Here is a 16,422-nt window from a genome sequence, read left to right on the forward strand (position 1 = left end):
GGCCTGTTTAGCTGCATTAAAATCCACGTCATGTTTGTGTTCCAGTCTCATCTGACTCCCTTATGTACTGAGCAGTACCCAGGTTTCAGAGCTTTTGTCAAATGTGGAATAAAGACCCTCCAATAACCCAACACACCCAAGAAATCCTGTAACTGCTTGACCACTGTGAGGATGAAAATGCCTTCACCTTATTATTTATTGCCTCTCATCTTACCCAATCAGACAACCACCAAGAACTTAACAGGTAAACCATGTCCTTGTGTCTAATTTGTGTTTACTGCCCATCCTCAATGCTGCAAATGCTCCAGCAAGGCAGGCACAGTAGTTTGTACATCCAGAATGATATCATGACATGTAATGGTAGAACTGCAGTGCTTGTGGCTCTTGCAAAATGGCTACATCCTGTGCCGCAAGCTCATAGCAGTGTTGAGCTATGCAGATATCCCTGTGGCAATAGAGTGAAGGTCCATCGACATCCACCCAAGCTGAAGAAAAATTGATCTTGAGACACAGCTGCAAAATCTATGGAGAACAAGACATTATCCAGGTCAAGAGCATGATGATAGGTTACAAAGTCATGGCTCAATTTATCTGTTAAGTTGGCGATGGAGGGCAGGGCAGCACGTAATGGATGAATTACCTTACTTAATTCCCAGTAATCCTCTGGAATATTCCACGGGCATCTGGTTTTCTCACAGGTCACACAGGGGAGTTACGAAGGCAATGTGCTGGGTGAACTACTTGCGCATTCTACAGCTCATTGACAGTACCTCCTGATGACCTCCAGGGAGGAGGTATTGCCTGGTATTGGTCACTCACTATGGTTATGGCAAAAACCCTTTGAGGAGGTTCCGTTAAACCCCTAACCACAGCCTTCACAACTCAAACACCAAGGCAAAATTCTGCAGCAGTAGAATTCTGCAGAAGAACCATGGCATTAGCTATGAGCCACAACCACTGTAAAACAACAACTTATAAGGAGTACTAGGTATTGAGGAGACATAGACCATATATTCCTGGGGTAGCAGGTGCCCTATTCCCAAGGCAAGAGACAAATGCCTCACCCATTAGGCAGTACCCACATATCCTTCTATGTTTGCTCCCATGTCAGAGAAGAGATTGATATTGCCATGTGAAAGGGAATATTCCACTGTGGTGTCTGTTGTACATTTGGGAGGGGGGACGATAAGTAGTAAACGCTACATGTGGCCTACTGGTCCCCAGTTGGTCCGTCTCGGCAGGTCTTTATGCCTTGTTCTCAGTGAAACTGGAAAGTCCGTTCTCATTCTCAGGTGAGTCGCCAGCCTTGCTGGACAACTTCCCCAAGTAATTTTGCAATAGAATCAGAGCCTGCACTCAGGGTGAAAATTCCTTCTTCATACCTGCTCTGGGGCTTCCTCCCTACCTTTCTAGTGGGTAGAAGTGTTGATCTGGTTTTAAATATTGTTACAGGTTCGAGATCACCTTGTTAGAATTTCCATCTAATTTCTCCCTATTGGCTCCTGCCTACACAGATCAACCCACATCTGGTTTAGTGACATTAAGATGTCCCTTTACTCCCTTTGCAGACTACTGCCCACACTTGTTTTCTCTGTGAACAGCACCCCCTTTCCCTAGGACAGCTATAATTCTGGTCACCACATTGATGGCATGACCTACATAAGGAGAAAGAAAAACTACTAAGGCTCTTAATAACTGTGGTGGTGCAGGGCACATCAGAGAAGGAAAACTCTGACTCCAAAAAACCTCCGCTGCCTTGCGGCATACCTCTTCAGGGGAAAGGCTAAGGGAGTAAACCCCGACAGAAAATCCGGAGCCGGAGTCCCTAAGGCGGTTTGACGTTGTAGTCAACACCGGCAACTCCTGCGGCGAACCTGAAGCCAAGCTGTATTGACTCCGTCTTTCCCTTGGATCCTTCATCTGCGAAGAGAGGGGGGGGGGGGTCTGCTGCATGGGCAACAGCAGACCCTCCATATCACCCTGCCCAGGCTCTGTAGCTTCAGCTTCACTGGAGAGGACACTCCAGCGTCATCACAAGATGTCGATTCAACACAGGAGGAGACAGATACCGTGTCACTCCCGAGTTGGACTGCACAGCCATTCTCGGCGGTGCAGATAGACTCTTAAGAAGCTACACCATCGTCTCTCGAGACGGACGGCTGCCGACGACGCAGTTTGTTAGACCACATCCCTCACTGCACTTTGAAAACAACTTCATCCAGTCCATGAGTATTCAATAGAAAAATAGCAGCCCTCATTCCCAGTTCTCACAATGCCTGCTGTAACTCAGAATATGGTCATAGATGGCAGATCATTTTTGTTCTAATAATAAGAGTGGTTGCTATGGTCCAAGCTAATAGGGAACAATTACCTAGAGTCTGCTATGAATTCTGAAGCTGTATCTCAGCGCCATCTGTGGTGAGTTTTTATCTTACCCATTTTCTGGCCAGAAAGCAAAATGCCATCTACCCCTATATCTCATAATATGAGCAACCAAGTCGCTAAATATTCTGATGCTTTTGCTGGAATAGACTCCCCAAATCTACCAGCTGTGCTTGCGAGAAAAGAGTGCTTTGTGCCTTGTGTAAGGAACATGGCCTTAGGCCATTTGACTATATGCTCAGTCTTTATCTTCGATGTTACCAGCAGTCGCGCCTGAAACAGGGGCAGGGTCTGGCCCTCCCAATCATCCTTATCCTCTGAGGGGACTATGACGGTACCTCTGATCCTGTTATGGAACCAGTCTCAATCCAGGCCCTAGTGGCAGCCACTTCCACCTCTAACACCACCCATGTTTTCTCCCAGGCAGCTCTCATTTCCTGCATCCTGGTCATGTCCTCTCAGCTTTCAGATCTATGTCTACAATACAAGTGTCTGCCAGTCTGCTTTAGACATAAGAGTGAGAACTAGCCAACCCTCAAGCAACAGCCTCCTCCCTGGTATTTCTTTCTCTAGAGAGCCCCTTATCTGCAGCACAGCCTCCCTATTGCCTTAAGGGTCACTTATACACCCTCTCAAATTTGTGGGGGTCGCTGACTTCACCAGTATGGGAGAACTGGTGATCAAATCACACACCATGCATGAACAACAGGGGCTGGTATATATGTGACATTAGACAAAGGAGGCATGGGGCCAATCACTGTGAGATAGCATGACTAGTGCACTAAGGCACTCTCTTAGGTAAGGGTGACTAGGAGAAATAAGTGCACATAGAGGCATGCGTTCTGTCTATGGTCACTCTGGCAAACCACTAATATAGGCCCTCTTTTGATTTATCATGGACTATTTCACAAGTCACTAAAATCCAGCTTTTCTTTTTTGTGTGTGTTTTTTCTTTCATTTTCTTTTTAAATAGTAATTACAAATAATGTACATAGAGGTGGCTATGTTAAATAACTCTATTTAAAGACCAAACACACATATTAAAAGCTATTAAATACCCTGCCAGGGAAATAAAGCATCATTTTACTCATAACCACTTCAAAAATAAGGACAGTGAAATCATAAATGTGAACCTGCAAATGTATTTTTTATAAGAGAATTGCATGTACTTTTATGACATTTGCCAAAATAAATGTTAATTTTTGCTTCTGGTAGTTCTTTGGTAGATCAGTTGTAATTATGATGATGTGCATATAATGAAGGTGGTTGTGGAGGTGACCTTGAAAGAGAGGCAACAGATGTGTCAGCTCTCCTTGGTATTAAGAAGCATGGGTTGCCTGCTGGTTGAAGGTCAGTAGGAAAACTATCACTGATTGGTGGATGAAGATACGTTTCTGTAAGAGAGGAAGGCTCGGCCATTCTTTCAAAATAACTTCTTTATAAAGGAGAAATAGTGTGATTTTGAGAAGCAGTTGTGGTTGTAATAAAATTCAAATTGTGGGTATTAGCTTGAATGTAGCTGCTATGTAAATGCACAGAAAAAGTGGTCAACTGAGTACATTGATTCCTTACAATTTGCCCTGATGGAGTAACTAAAATAGATGGCAGAGCAGCACAATCACGTTTGATTGGTGAAGTTGTCTTAGCAATTAAGTGGCTGGTAGAAGTATCTCTTAGTACAGGCTCATTTAAATTTGTGAAACATGAAAATACACTCAACCCATTCCTTTCAGCAACAACACCAGAATTATGACTATCCACATGACCCTCTCCCCCAAAGTGCCTCTTGTTGAAATTTTAAACTAATGTAGACGCTGGAGAAGCATTTTTAAGCCAAACTCTTACAAGCACTGAACAACAAAGTAAACCACATGGATTTAACTGATATATATATAGAACTTTTCACCCCAAAGAAGCAAAATAGACATTCTTTTCAAAGGCACATGGGGCATTTTCAAAGATAGACCACATGATAGGACACAAAAAAAGCCTCAACAAATTCAAGAAAATTGAAATCCTATCAAGCATCTTTTCAGTCCACAATGCCTTGAAACTAGAAATCAACATCAGAGAAAGAAATAAAAGACATCCAAACTCATGGAGAATGACAGCATGCTATTAAATAATGAGTGTGTTAACAAAGACATCAAAAGGAAATCAAGAAAATTCTGAAAACTAATGGTAATGAACACACAACAGCCCAAAAACTATGGGACAGAGCAACAGCAGTCCTGAGAGGGAAGTTCACAGCAATACAGGCATATATGAAAATGATAGAAAATCAAAAAAAAAAAAAAAATCTAACCCTCGGCAGCTGTCCGTCTCGAGAGACGTTAGTGTAGCTTCTTAAGAGTCTATCTGCACCGCCGAGAATGGCTGTGCAGTCCGACTCGGGAGTGACACGGTATCTGTCTCCTCCCGTGTTGAATCGACATCTTGCGATGACGCTCGAGTGTCCTCTCCAGTGAAGCTGAAGCTACAGAGCCTGGGCAGGGTGATATGGAGGGTCTGCTGTTGCCCATGCAGCAGACCCCCCCTCTCTTCGCAGCTGAAGGGTCCAAGGGAAAGACGGAGTCAATACAGCTTGGCTTCAGGTGCGCCGCAGGAGTTGCCGGTGTTGACTACAACGTCAAACCGCCTTAGGGACTCCGGCTCCGGATTTTCTGTCGGGGTTTACTCCCCTAGCCTTTCCCCTGAAGAGGTATGCCGCAAGGCAGCGGAGGTTTTTTGGAGTCAGAGTTTTCCTTCTCTGATGTACCCTGACTGGAAGATCGAACCAGCGACACTTAGCTCACAGGCCGATGCTCAATCCACTGAGCCAAACCAGCCAGGGTCAATGGGAGCAGGTAGGGCAAATGTAAACAAGGTGGTGTCTTTAGGGGGTTTGCTGGGCAGACACATGCCTATGCTTCAGGCTTGCTGAGAATGCTCAGAGTTGGCAAACCCTCAGTCCCTGGGAAACTCAGGCAGTTCCTGGTTATGAATATACTGTGGGTGAGGAAGGGTGCTGTACATGGACACAGTAGGTCCTGAATCCCAGTTATCAGAGGGAGTGCAGGACACACACTATCCTCCAATTGGAACACCACTCTTTTCTCCAACTGTGAAGCCAAGAGAAGCCAAGGAATGTGGGCAGGCCCAACTAATAAGGAGAAAACGCCCCTCTTTCCAGGACTCCAGGGAATTTCCTTCCCTGGTGAGTCTGTTTCAATCCCCTTACCCTGGGCAGTAACCTAACTAGATAGACTCCATACTCAGGCCTTTGCAGAAGTTGAGTTCTTGTGGCTGAGAGTTCAGGTTCTCTGTGGATGTCCCAGAACTCTGTCATTTCAGTGATGCAGGGAACGGGGTATGTGGGCTTCCAATTTCTGTGGCAACAAAACTTATCAGAACAGGAGTCTGAAAATGATGCAGGACTTTGATGTTGGCATTTCTGTAGTGGTTTAAGAACTGTTTCTCTATCTCATTTTTGGTCGTGACAGTGGCGGATTTGTTTAACAATTTACTTCTGTACCCAAGACACTCTTGGGGAGAGTGTTCTTCAAATCAATTCCCTTCAGAGTGGGTAATGAAGTGTGTGGGGGCTACAGTTATTCTATGACTGTTGAGATGTGATTGAATGCTAATGACTCACCCTCCCTAGAAACTTAGGTCTTCTTTCCTGAGTGTGTCCTGTGCTGTCTGGTGTGATGTGACTTTTACATAAAGCCTTGCTCACACTTTCTGCAAACATAGGGCTGCTTCCCTGAGTGTGTTCTCTGGTGCTGATGAGATACGACTTCCCTGTAAAGCCTTGCCCATGATCCCTGCAAACATAGGGCCTCTCCCTTGTGTGCTCTAGTGTCTGATGACATGTGACTTCCACAGTGTGCATCCTCTGGTGTCTGATGGCATGTGATTTTGTCAACACTCTGTGAAAACCTAGGGCTTCTCCTTCAGAGTGTCCTCTTGTGTCTGATGAGATGTGATTTCTGTGTAAATCCCCATCCAGACTTTCTGCCAACATAAGGCTTCTGCCCTGAGTGTGTTCCCTAGTATCTGATAAGATATGACCCACCATCAAATCCTGACCATCCCCTTCATACTTGATTGTTATAATTCTGGACATTCCTACTCCCACAAATAATTGCTCTGAGTCATCTGGGTCACTTCTGACTGCACTCAGCTGTTCCTCCATCATTCTCTCATCCTCACTAGAGCTCCTCATTTGTATGCTGGGAGGTTTCAACAAGGCCACTGAAATCCTCATCTGCCCGATCCTTTTAAGCAAACAATGGGACCTTTCTTTGACATCCTGACCTCAGCCTTGTCATTCCAGCTATACATACAGGAATTTTGCTTCTGCTGATTCGGATCCTCTGAGCAGCATCTGTCTGATTGAAGCTGTTGCCTTGCAAATGTTTCCAGGAGAATCTGAGGGGGTGGCAGCATTTGACATGTTGGCTGAACAATTTCTGACTGGAGAAGGCCAGAGACCAGGAGGAACATGTGCAGACCTCTGGTTTTGGTTTTGATGAAGCAGGTTTTGGTCAGGCAGATGTTGACAAGACTGTCTGAGCTGTAGACTTTGTCTCATGATAAAACCTGCCCCACAAAACATTCTTATTATGGTGACAATGCAAGTGCTCTTCTTTCGCAGGCTATTTTCTTTTCATTTCTATGCACTACATCTTTTTCAGATATCCAGAAAGCCCACACCAAGGGTCTTGACTACACTTTGACCAGACTAGGGACTGTCGGGTAGCATCAGAGGCCATTTGACAACCTGTATGGATTGAATGGCAGTGACCTCTCCCATATGTATATATCTTCTAAGTCACGTTCAAGAGAGAAACCACAGGCCCTGAGTAAGAATTGCTCCTCTCCAGTGTCCAAAATTTTAAGATAAAATAAAATGTCCTCCCTCAAGCCTCGGTCCAAGTATCCACACTTGATTTCACTCAGAGTTAGCTCATTTCAAACGCAATAGAAGATATTTTAAAATTAAGAGCAAAATTAAACATATAAATATTGTTCCTAAGTTTTAAAAGTATGTAAAATGACTCCTTGATTTCTGAAGCATACGATTTAAAACTTTAGTGACTTCAATATTTATTTTACTGTACTTAAGGGTTGGAGCAGGAAAATTTTGAAGGAGAGCACTCTCTCTCTCTCTCTCTCTCTCTCTCTCTCTCTCTCTCTCTTCATTTTGAAGGACTATGGTGCCCACCTCTTGTGGTTGGGCGCTCTCTCTTCTGCTTGCCACCACGCATGATGCCCAGTTGCCGGCAATACTCATTGCCATACCAGAGCAGAAGCTCACAGCCTGGCTTGATGACCTGGCAGGTTCGGTAGAAAATCTGCCTGTGATATTGAAAGGGCACCAGATTCTGTTCTTCATATCGCTGGGCACAGTTCACATACCTGGTGTTCAGGCAATTGAAGGGAAAGAAAACAACAGTGACTAGTGACTGCTGTCACATCCATGTCCAGCTCCTCACTGATGCCCAAGACCCCCAGGCCCTGATCACACCCACCCCCACCAATGCTCCCAGGGAGCCTTCTGTTCAGTGCCTGATCCTCTGTCAGTATGTCATGTGAATGTCTATCTCCAGGTCCTGCTTATGGTGCTCATCCTACCTAATACTATTTTCCAAAGCCTAGTCCAGACTTAAGTTCCACCCCAACTGGCCATAAAACCCAGTCCCCTCTAGCTTTTCTAAATACTAAGTTGAGTTCTATTTCACACCACAGAACCTAGTGCTTGATCTAGACTCTGCTTCTGGATTAGCTCCTATCATTCAATATTCAGCCCGAGTCTATGTTATCTTTAGCAGCTTTCTCTAATCTCCCCACACTTTTCTTAGGGTAAAATTCACTTGTCCCCCCCAAGGTTCCCATAGAAACATGGAGGTCTCTGTCTCATCAAAATAACACAGAGCAATAATAGTTGGTTCACCTTGTATTTCCCCTGAGAAAAGAGAGACCCTCAGGGAAGGGGCCTGTGACCATTCCTCTGCAGGCCTCAGAATGCAGTTCTAGTTAGGACTGACTCTGGGACCGTTTGCTGCCCACACCAGCTTAGGTGATCCTGGAACTGTGCACTTCTCTAAAACTAGGAAAACTATAGTCATATATTTGTAAAAGCAATTTTTTGATGCCTGTCTGCAGTAAGTCTCCCATAAGGATATGGGCTGTGTAATGTGTTCAAGGAATGAACTCATTCATCTAAACTGGAACATAGTAAGTGCTTAAATAATGTTCATTATGTAAAGTGTAATCCAGTCCCTGGTGAATCTAGTGTCCTCCAGGTTTTTCCAAGGCCCCCAATTTTGACTAGCTTAGGGATTGAAATGTTGAGGATGTATGCTATTTTTAAATCTCCTTTTCTGTAACTGTCTCCTGTTATGAAAGAGCACTGTGCAGAGAACAAAGAGGAACAGAAGATTGAGGGAGGCTGTTGAGTGAGGCAGGATGATAGGAAAAGATACTTGAACTTGTGGGAGATAAGTCTCACAGGCACCCAGAAACCTATTGACTTTACCTCATCCAGTTCGAACAGGCTTTGTCCTTTCCATCCACATACTCATAGCGTTTACTCCCTTTGGAGATCTGCATTTTGGAAAAGAAGTTCAAGACCTTTTATTTTTATTTTTTGGTGGGAAGGTAGTAGAAGAAGTATTTTACCTACTGACATCAAAGCTCTTTCAGAGAGGGGAAGATGGCGGAGGAGTGAGGAGAGGCTGAGGTTTCAGGCTCCCGAGACCCATCTGCAGTTTGGGCTAATTGCAGACAGAACACCTCATTGAGCAGCTGGACACTGGCAGGAGTCGAGCCAAGGCACTGCTGGATTAGAGAAAATCCATCTGGGAACAACCTGTTTAGTGAGGATAGCGGAGGAAAAGGGGACGAAACGGGATTCCTGACTGGGGCGGCTGCCCAAGCTGCGGCTGGAAGTACACAAAGGCTTTTTGGCGACCACAGGCTACCCAGGAGAGGAGTTGGGAGGAGAGCGGATCTCTGCCCGCTGGCAGAGACGGGACTCGACCAAATGGCATTGGCGCTGAAGGACAGGAGACAGCGTGCTGCCGGGCAAGTGAGAACATAATTCTCCTTTATATTTTTCTCTAGTGGACAGTGGAGAGGGGAGGAAAGTTTGGGGGTGGTAGGCCATTCTTGAGGAGTGCAGGCGCAGTGGCTTGTTCATCCACTCCCCAACTCTACCCTTGGGTCGCAGGGGCGCGCATAGGAAAGTGCTCTCACTCACTGGCCCAGGTGCGCGGGGCCGTGAGTCCAGGCGTCCCTCAGACACTCCCCAACGGACATAAGATCAGTGCCCAAGGGACACAGGGAGGGCCCACTGAACATGCAGAGGACCAAGGACAGATCCCCCTAGACAGCTCCCTTGGGCGCTGGGCCCCAGGCAGGAAAGCAGACCACTAGCTCAGGCTCTGTTCCTGCCGGCCCAGATGGGTGAAGGAAGGCAGTCAGCTGCGGCGCCAGAACAGCAGGCCGCAGCGACTCACAGACGCTCACTTCCACTGAGCACAAGCGTCCGCGGCCCCGCCCTAAGAGGCGAGAGACCAACTCCTGGAGCTCAGCTCAGCGGGACTAAGGGCACGGGCACGCGAGCGCGAAAACACCTCAGCCCAGGGACAATAGGTGCCAATCGTGGGGCAACTTCTCAGGCCCCAGACGCGTGTGCAGCGAGGCGTGCAGGGACACCTCAGCGCGAACGCGGAACCACCTCGGCCCAGCAACAATAGGCGCCAATCGCGGGGCAAGCTCTCGGCCACCACACCTGTGCAGGGTCTCGTGTGCAAGGACACCTCAACTGGCTCCAGCGGGCACCAAGGGACTGTGCCGTGCTGGCAACCTCAGGCGCGCAACCTTGCGGCAAGAAACAAGAACCTCTGAACCGCCACACTAGACCAGCTGTGGACGCAGAAAAAGAAGGCGAAACACCAAGGCTAAAACGGACATCTCCACAAAAGAAATCGAGATAAAGTGGATAGAGTGACTCTCAATCAACAAGCCAGAAGGAAGATCCTAACAAAAAAATCTGAAATATAACCAGACAGCAAAAACAAATGATATAAAAGGTACCCCAAGAACATCAGGCTCAGGAGATCAAAGAGATTGCACCACTCAAACCTCCAGATCTACCATAAAAAATCTCATACCACAAAGGTGGGGAGGCAAAGCAGACAAATTCAAATAACAAAAACAAACAAGAAGAATCCAACATGGAAAGATGCAGAAACAACCTCTCAATGAAAAGAAAAGAGGAATACCCAGAAAGAGAGGTAGATGGAATAGACATAGCCCAAATGTCAGACATGGAATTCAAAACTATGATGGTGAAGAAACTCAATATGCTCGAAAACCTCAAAAACAACTATGACAACCTCCAAGGAAGTTACCAACGGCTCCAAGAAAATTACAGGGAACTTGCAGAGAACTGCACCAGCATAAAAAAAAAAAAAAAAAAGACATAGAAACTATCAACAAGGACCAGGAAGAAATGAAGAATGCAACCTCTGAACTGAAAAACACAGTAGAATCAGTCAAAAGCAGACTAAACGAAGCAGAGGATGAGATTAGTGAGTTAGAGGATAATGTATGTAATAATTCTCAAATGATACATCAAAATGAAAAAAGATTGAAAAAATATGAACAAGATGTAAGGGAATTACAGGATAGCATTAAAAATAATAATATCAGGATCATAGGAATAAGAGAGGGAGAGGAAAAGGAGCATGGAATTCAAAAACTGATAGGAGAAATAGTGACAGAAAATTTTCCGAACCTGATGAGAGAAAAACTTATGCAAGTCCAAGAAGCACTGAGAGTTCCAATCAAAAGGAACCCCCAAAACCCACTCCAATGCACATCATAGAGAAAATGGCAACATTTCAAGACAAAGAGAGAATCCTAAAAGCAGCAAGAGAAAAAAAGCAAATAACTTACAAGGGAGCTCCAATAAGGCTATCGACCGATTTCTCAACAGAAATATTACAAGCCAGAAGGGAATGGTCAAAAATATTTCAAGCAATGAAAAACAAAGGCCTACAACCAAGAATACTCTACCCAGCAAGCCTCTCATTCAAAATAGAAGGTGAAATAAGGAGTTTCTCAAACAAAGAAAGACTAAAAGAATACATCTCCACCAAACCAGCATTGCAAGAGATGCTAAAGGGAATATTCTAAGAGAAAAAAAGAAGAGAAAAATCAAAAAAAGAGTAGAGGAACAGAGATACAAAGGGAAATGAATAAATATATGTCAATAATAACCTTAAATGTAAATGGATTAAATGCTCCAATTAAAAGACACGGGGTAATGGAATGGATAAGAAAACAGGACCCACATATTTGCTGTCTACAAGAAACACACCTCAAAACAAAAGATTTACATAGACTGAAAGTAAAGGGATATAAAAAAATATTCCAAGCAAATGGACCTGAAAAAAAAGCTGGGGTAGCAGTCCTCATATCAGACAAAATGGATTTCAAAGCAAGGGCAATAAAAAGAGACAGAGAAGGGCATTTCATAATACTTAAAGGAACGATTCATCAAGAAGAGATAACACTGATAAACATATATGCACCCAACATAGGAGCACCCAAATACATAAAGCAAATACTAGAAGACCACAAGAAGGATATTAACAACAACACACTCATAGTAGGGGACTTCAACACTCCATTATCAACAATACACAGATCACCAGAGCAAAGAAACACCAAAGATACACGGGCATTGACCAACACACTAAACCACATGGACTTAACTGATATATATAGAACTTTTCACCCCAAAGAAGCAAAATATACATTCTTTTCAAAGGCACATGGGACATTTTCAAAGATAGACCACATAATAGGACACAAAACAATCCTCAACAAATTCAAGAAAATTGAAATCCTATCAAGCATCTTTTCAGACCACAATGCCTTGAAACTAAAAATCAACCTCAGGGAAAAAAATCAAACACACCCAAACTCATGGAGAATAAATAACATACTCTTAAATAACGAATGGCTTAACAATGACATCAAAGAGGAAATCGAGAAATTTCTAGAAACTAATGACAATGAACATACAACAGCCTAAAACCTGTGGGACACAGCAAAAGCAGTCCTAAGAGGGAAGTTCATAGCGATACAGGCATATCTGAAAAGACAAGAAGAATCTCAAATAAAACACCTAACACTAAAGCTACAAGAACTACAACAGCAACAACAAACAAAGCCTAGGGCAAAAAGAAGAAAGGAAATCATCAAGATCAAAGCAGAATTAAACGACATAGAAACTGAACGAACAATCCAAAAAATCAACAAAACTAGGAGCTGGTTCTTTGAAAAAATAAACAAAATTGACAACCCTCTAGCCAGGCTCATTAAGAAAAAAAGAGAGAAGACCCAAATAAGCAAAATCAGAAATGAAAGAGGAGAAATCACGACTGATACCTCAGAAATACAAACAATTATAAGAAATCACTACAAACAACAATATGGCAAGAAATTTGACAACCTAGTAGAAATGGACAGATTTCTAGAAACATATAACCTTCCAAAACTGAATCAAGAAGAAGTAGAAAGTCTCAACAGAACAATAACAAAGAAGAAAATTGAAACAGTAATCAAAAATCTCCCTGCACACAAAAGCCCTGGTCCGGATGGCTTCACAGGCGAATTTTACAAAACATTTAGGGAAGAACTAACTCCTACCCTCCTCGAACTATTCCAAAAAATCCAAGAAGAGGGAAAAGTCCCAAACTCTTTCTAAGAAGCCAGTATTACCCTAATCCCAAAACCAGGTCAAGACACAACAAAGAAAGAAAACTACAGGCCAATATCACTGGTGAACATAGATGCTAAAATCCTCAATAAAATTTTGGGAAACAGGATCCAACAATACATCAAAAAGATAATACACCATGATCAAGTGGGATTCATCCCAGGGATGCAAGGATGGTTTAATATTCGCAAATCAATCAATATAATACATCACCTAAACAAAATGAAAGACAAAAATCACATGATCATATCTATAGATGCAGAAAAAGCATTTGATAAAGTACAACACCCATTTATGTTGAAAACACTCAGCAAAATGGGAATAGAGGGAGCATACCTTAACATAATTAAGGCTATATATGAGAAGCCTGAAGTCAACATCATACTCAATGGACAAAAACTGAAAGTTTTTGTCCACTCTCTCCACTTCTATTCAACATAGTATTGGAAGTCCTAGCCACAGCAATCAGACAAGAAAAACAAATCAAAGGAATCCAAATTGGGAAAGAAGAAGTAAAACTGTTATTATATGCAGATGACATGATACTATACATAGAAAACCCTATAAAGTACACTAGAAAACTACTAGAATAATAAGCAAATTTGGCAAAATAGGAGGGTACAAAATAAAAATACAGAAATCTACGGCATATCTGTACACCAACAATAAAATATCAGGGACAGAAACAAAAAAGAAAACACCATTTACTATACCAACAAGAAAAATAAAATACCGAGGAATATACTTAGCCAAAGAGATAAAAAACCTGAACTCTAAAAATTACGTAACATTGAAGAAAGAAATTAAGGAAGATACAAATAAGTGAAAGCAAATGCCATGTTCTTGAAGGAGAAGGATCAACATCATCAAAATGGCCATACTACCCAAAACAATTTACAGATTCAATCCAATCCCTATTAAAATACCAATGACATATCTCACAGACCTAGAACAAGTACTCTAAAAACTCATATGCAACCAAAAAAGACCCCGAATAGCAAAAGCTATCTTGAGACAGAAGAACACAGCGGGAGGAATCACAATACCGAACATCAAACTATACTACAAAGCCACTGTGATCAAAACAGTCTGGTACTGGCATAAGAACAGACATTTAAATCAATGGCACAGAATAGAGAGCGCAGAAGACTTAAGTGTAAGCCGTGACACCATAAAAGTCCTAGAGTAAAAGAAAGCAGGAAAATTTTAGATATCCCATGTAACAATATTTTCATGGACACTTCTCCTAAGGCAAGAGAAATAAAGGAAAAAAATAAACAAATGGGACTACATCAAACTAAAGAGTTTCTGCTCAGCAAAAGAAAACGTCAGCAAAATGAAAAGGAAACCAACCATATGGTAAAACATATTTGCCAATGGTACCTCACACAAGGGACTGATCTCCAAAATATATAAAGAGCTTATATAACTCAACATCAGGAAAACAGACAACCCAATTAAAAAATGGGCAAAGGAACTGAACAAACACTTTTCCTAAGAGGACATACAGAAAGTCCATAGACACATGAAAAAATGCTCAACATAATTGGCCATCAGAGACATGCAAATAAAAACCACAATGACATACCACTTCACACCAGTCAGAATGGCCACCATCAACGAACCAACAAACAACAAGTGCTGGCGAGGATGTGGAAAAATGGGAACCCTGCTGCACTGCTGATGGGAATGCAGACTGCTGCAGCCACTATGAAAAATACTCTGGAATTCCCTCAAAAAACTAAAAATGGAACTGCCTTTTGAATCAGGTATTCCACTGCTAGGATTATACCTGAAAAATCCTAAAACCCTAATTCAAAAAAACTTATGCACCCCTCTGTTCATAGCAGCCCTGTTTACAATAGCTAAGTGCTGGAAACAGCCTAAGTGCCCATGTCTAGACCAGTGGATCAAAAAGCTGTGGTACATGTACACAATGGAATACTATGTAGCAGAGAGAAAGAAAGAACTCTTGCGATTTGCGACAACATGGATGGAACTAGAGAGAATTATGCTTAGAAAGAAAAATATCATGTGATCTCACGTAATATAGAAAACTAAAGAACAACATAAACTAATGAAATGAATAGAACACTGAGTAGAATAACAGTCAATAGTGGGGAGGGGGGAGGATGAGAACTGGGATAAGTAAGGGAAAGTTTTAGGCAAGGAACGTGTATAAATGACTCATGGACAAGGACAAAAGAGAGAGAGATAATTCTGGGAGAATGGGTGGGCTGTGTAGGGAGGAGCAATGGGAAAAAATGGGACAACTGTATTTAAAAAAACAAAAAACTAAATTAAAAATATTAATGATTTTGAAATTATAAAAAATAAAATTACCCATATACACTTGGTCATTGGAGAACACGCCTGATTTCTACACGTTTTTTAGATATGGATCCTAAGGGGCTGTTGAAATATCCCTAAGCCCCATCTCTGAGCGACTACTTCCCCTAAGAGACTTCCAAGTTCTACCTCAGAGTACCCAGAGACCTCATACTATAAGTTTCCTTTTATAAGTCCCTAAGTGGGACCCTGTTTCATAAACCCAAAGGCACACCTTAGGGGATGCATGAGGTTCAGAACCCTCCCACCTATGCTGTATAGAATACAGAGACCGTGTAGTATCCCTGTTCACCTCTGCACTGGGCTCAGAACAGCACCTACCTGTTCGTGAAAAGCTAAAGCCACAGCAGAGGGGAGAAGCAGATAATAGTGTCACTGCCAGGAACATGGATCTGGGTTCAGCAAAGTTGACATATGAAGCCAAAGAGGACACCCCAAGGCTGGACTGCCCCATCACACCTGCCACCAAAGAGAGACATGAATCTGGGTGCTCCTTGACACGTACATACTTTCACAGGGCATGATTCCTTGATTTCTTCCAGGTTCTTTTCCCCTTCTGGATGCAAAGGAGGACTTTAGGTGCAGTGTTTTACAAACGAGCAGGACCGGGGAGATGGAATGGGACGGGGGGTGGGGGGTCAGCAGGGGGTTTTCTCAGTGCTGTGATTTCATAAGTGTACATTTAATTAAAACTATCCCTGCTTCATGAAGGGATATTGCCAACAAGTTGACAAACAACCAATAAGTAAAACTTGGGTAAATATACTTTACATTAAGTTGTATGTGGTACCCGATGCATTATTGTATATGTAGTGTATATTTCTTTGTACTATCTAAATTTATTTATATGTTTCTGTTAACATGTATTTTAATATAGAGAGGCTATATTTTTCACACTTGTATGTGTACAT

The 16,422-nt window shown here is 42.9% G+C and overlaps 1 pseudogene; it reads right to left on the reverse strand.

Moving 5' to 3' along the window:
- Window positions 1-345: 345 nt before the first annotated feature.
- LOC149990286 (histone-lysine N-methyltransferase PRDM9-like) lies at window positions 346-8,979 on the reverse strand (annotated as a pseudogene).
- Window positions 8,980-16,422: the final 7,443 nt, after the last annotated feature.

Source organism: Furipterus horrens, unplaced genomic scaffold (assembly GCF_987537825.1).
Source record: "Furipterus horrens unplaced genomic scaffold, mFurHor1.1.pri manual_scaffold_19, whole genome shotgun sequence".
Taxonomy (NCBI): domain Eukaryota; kingdom Metazoa; phylum Chordata; class Mammalia; order Chiroptera; family Furipteridae; genus Furipterus; species Furipterus horrens.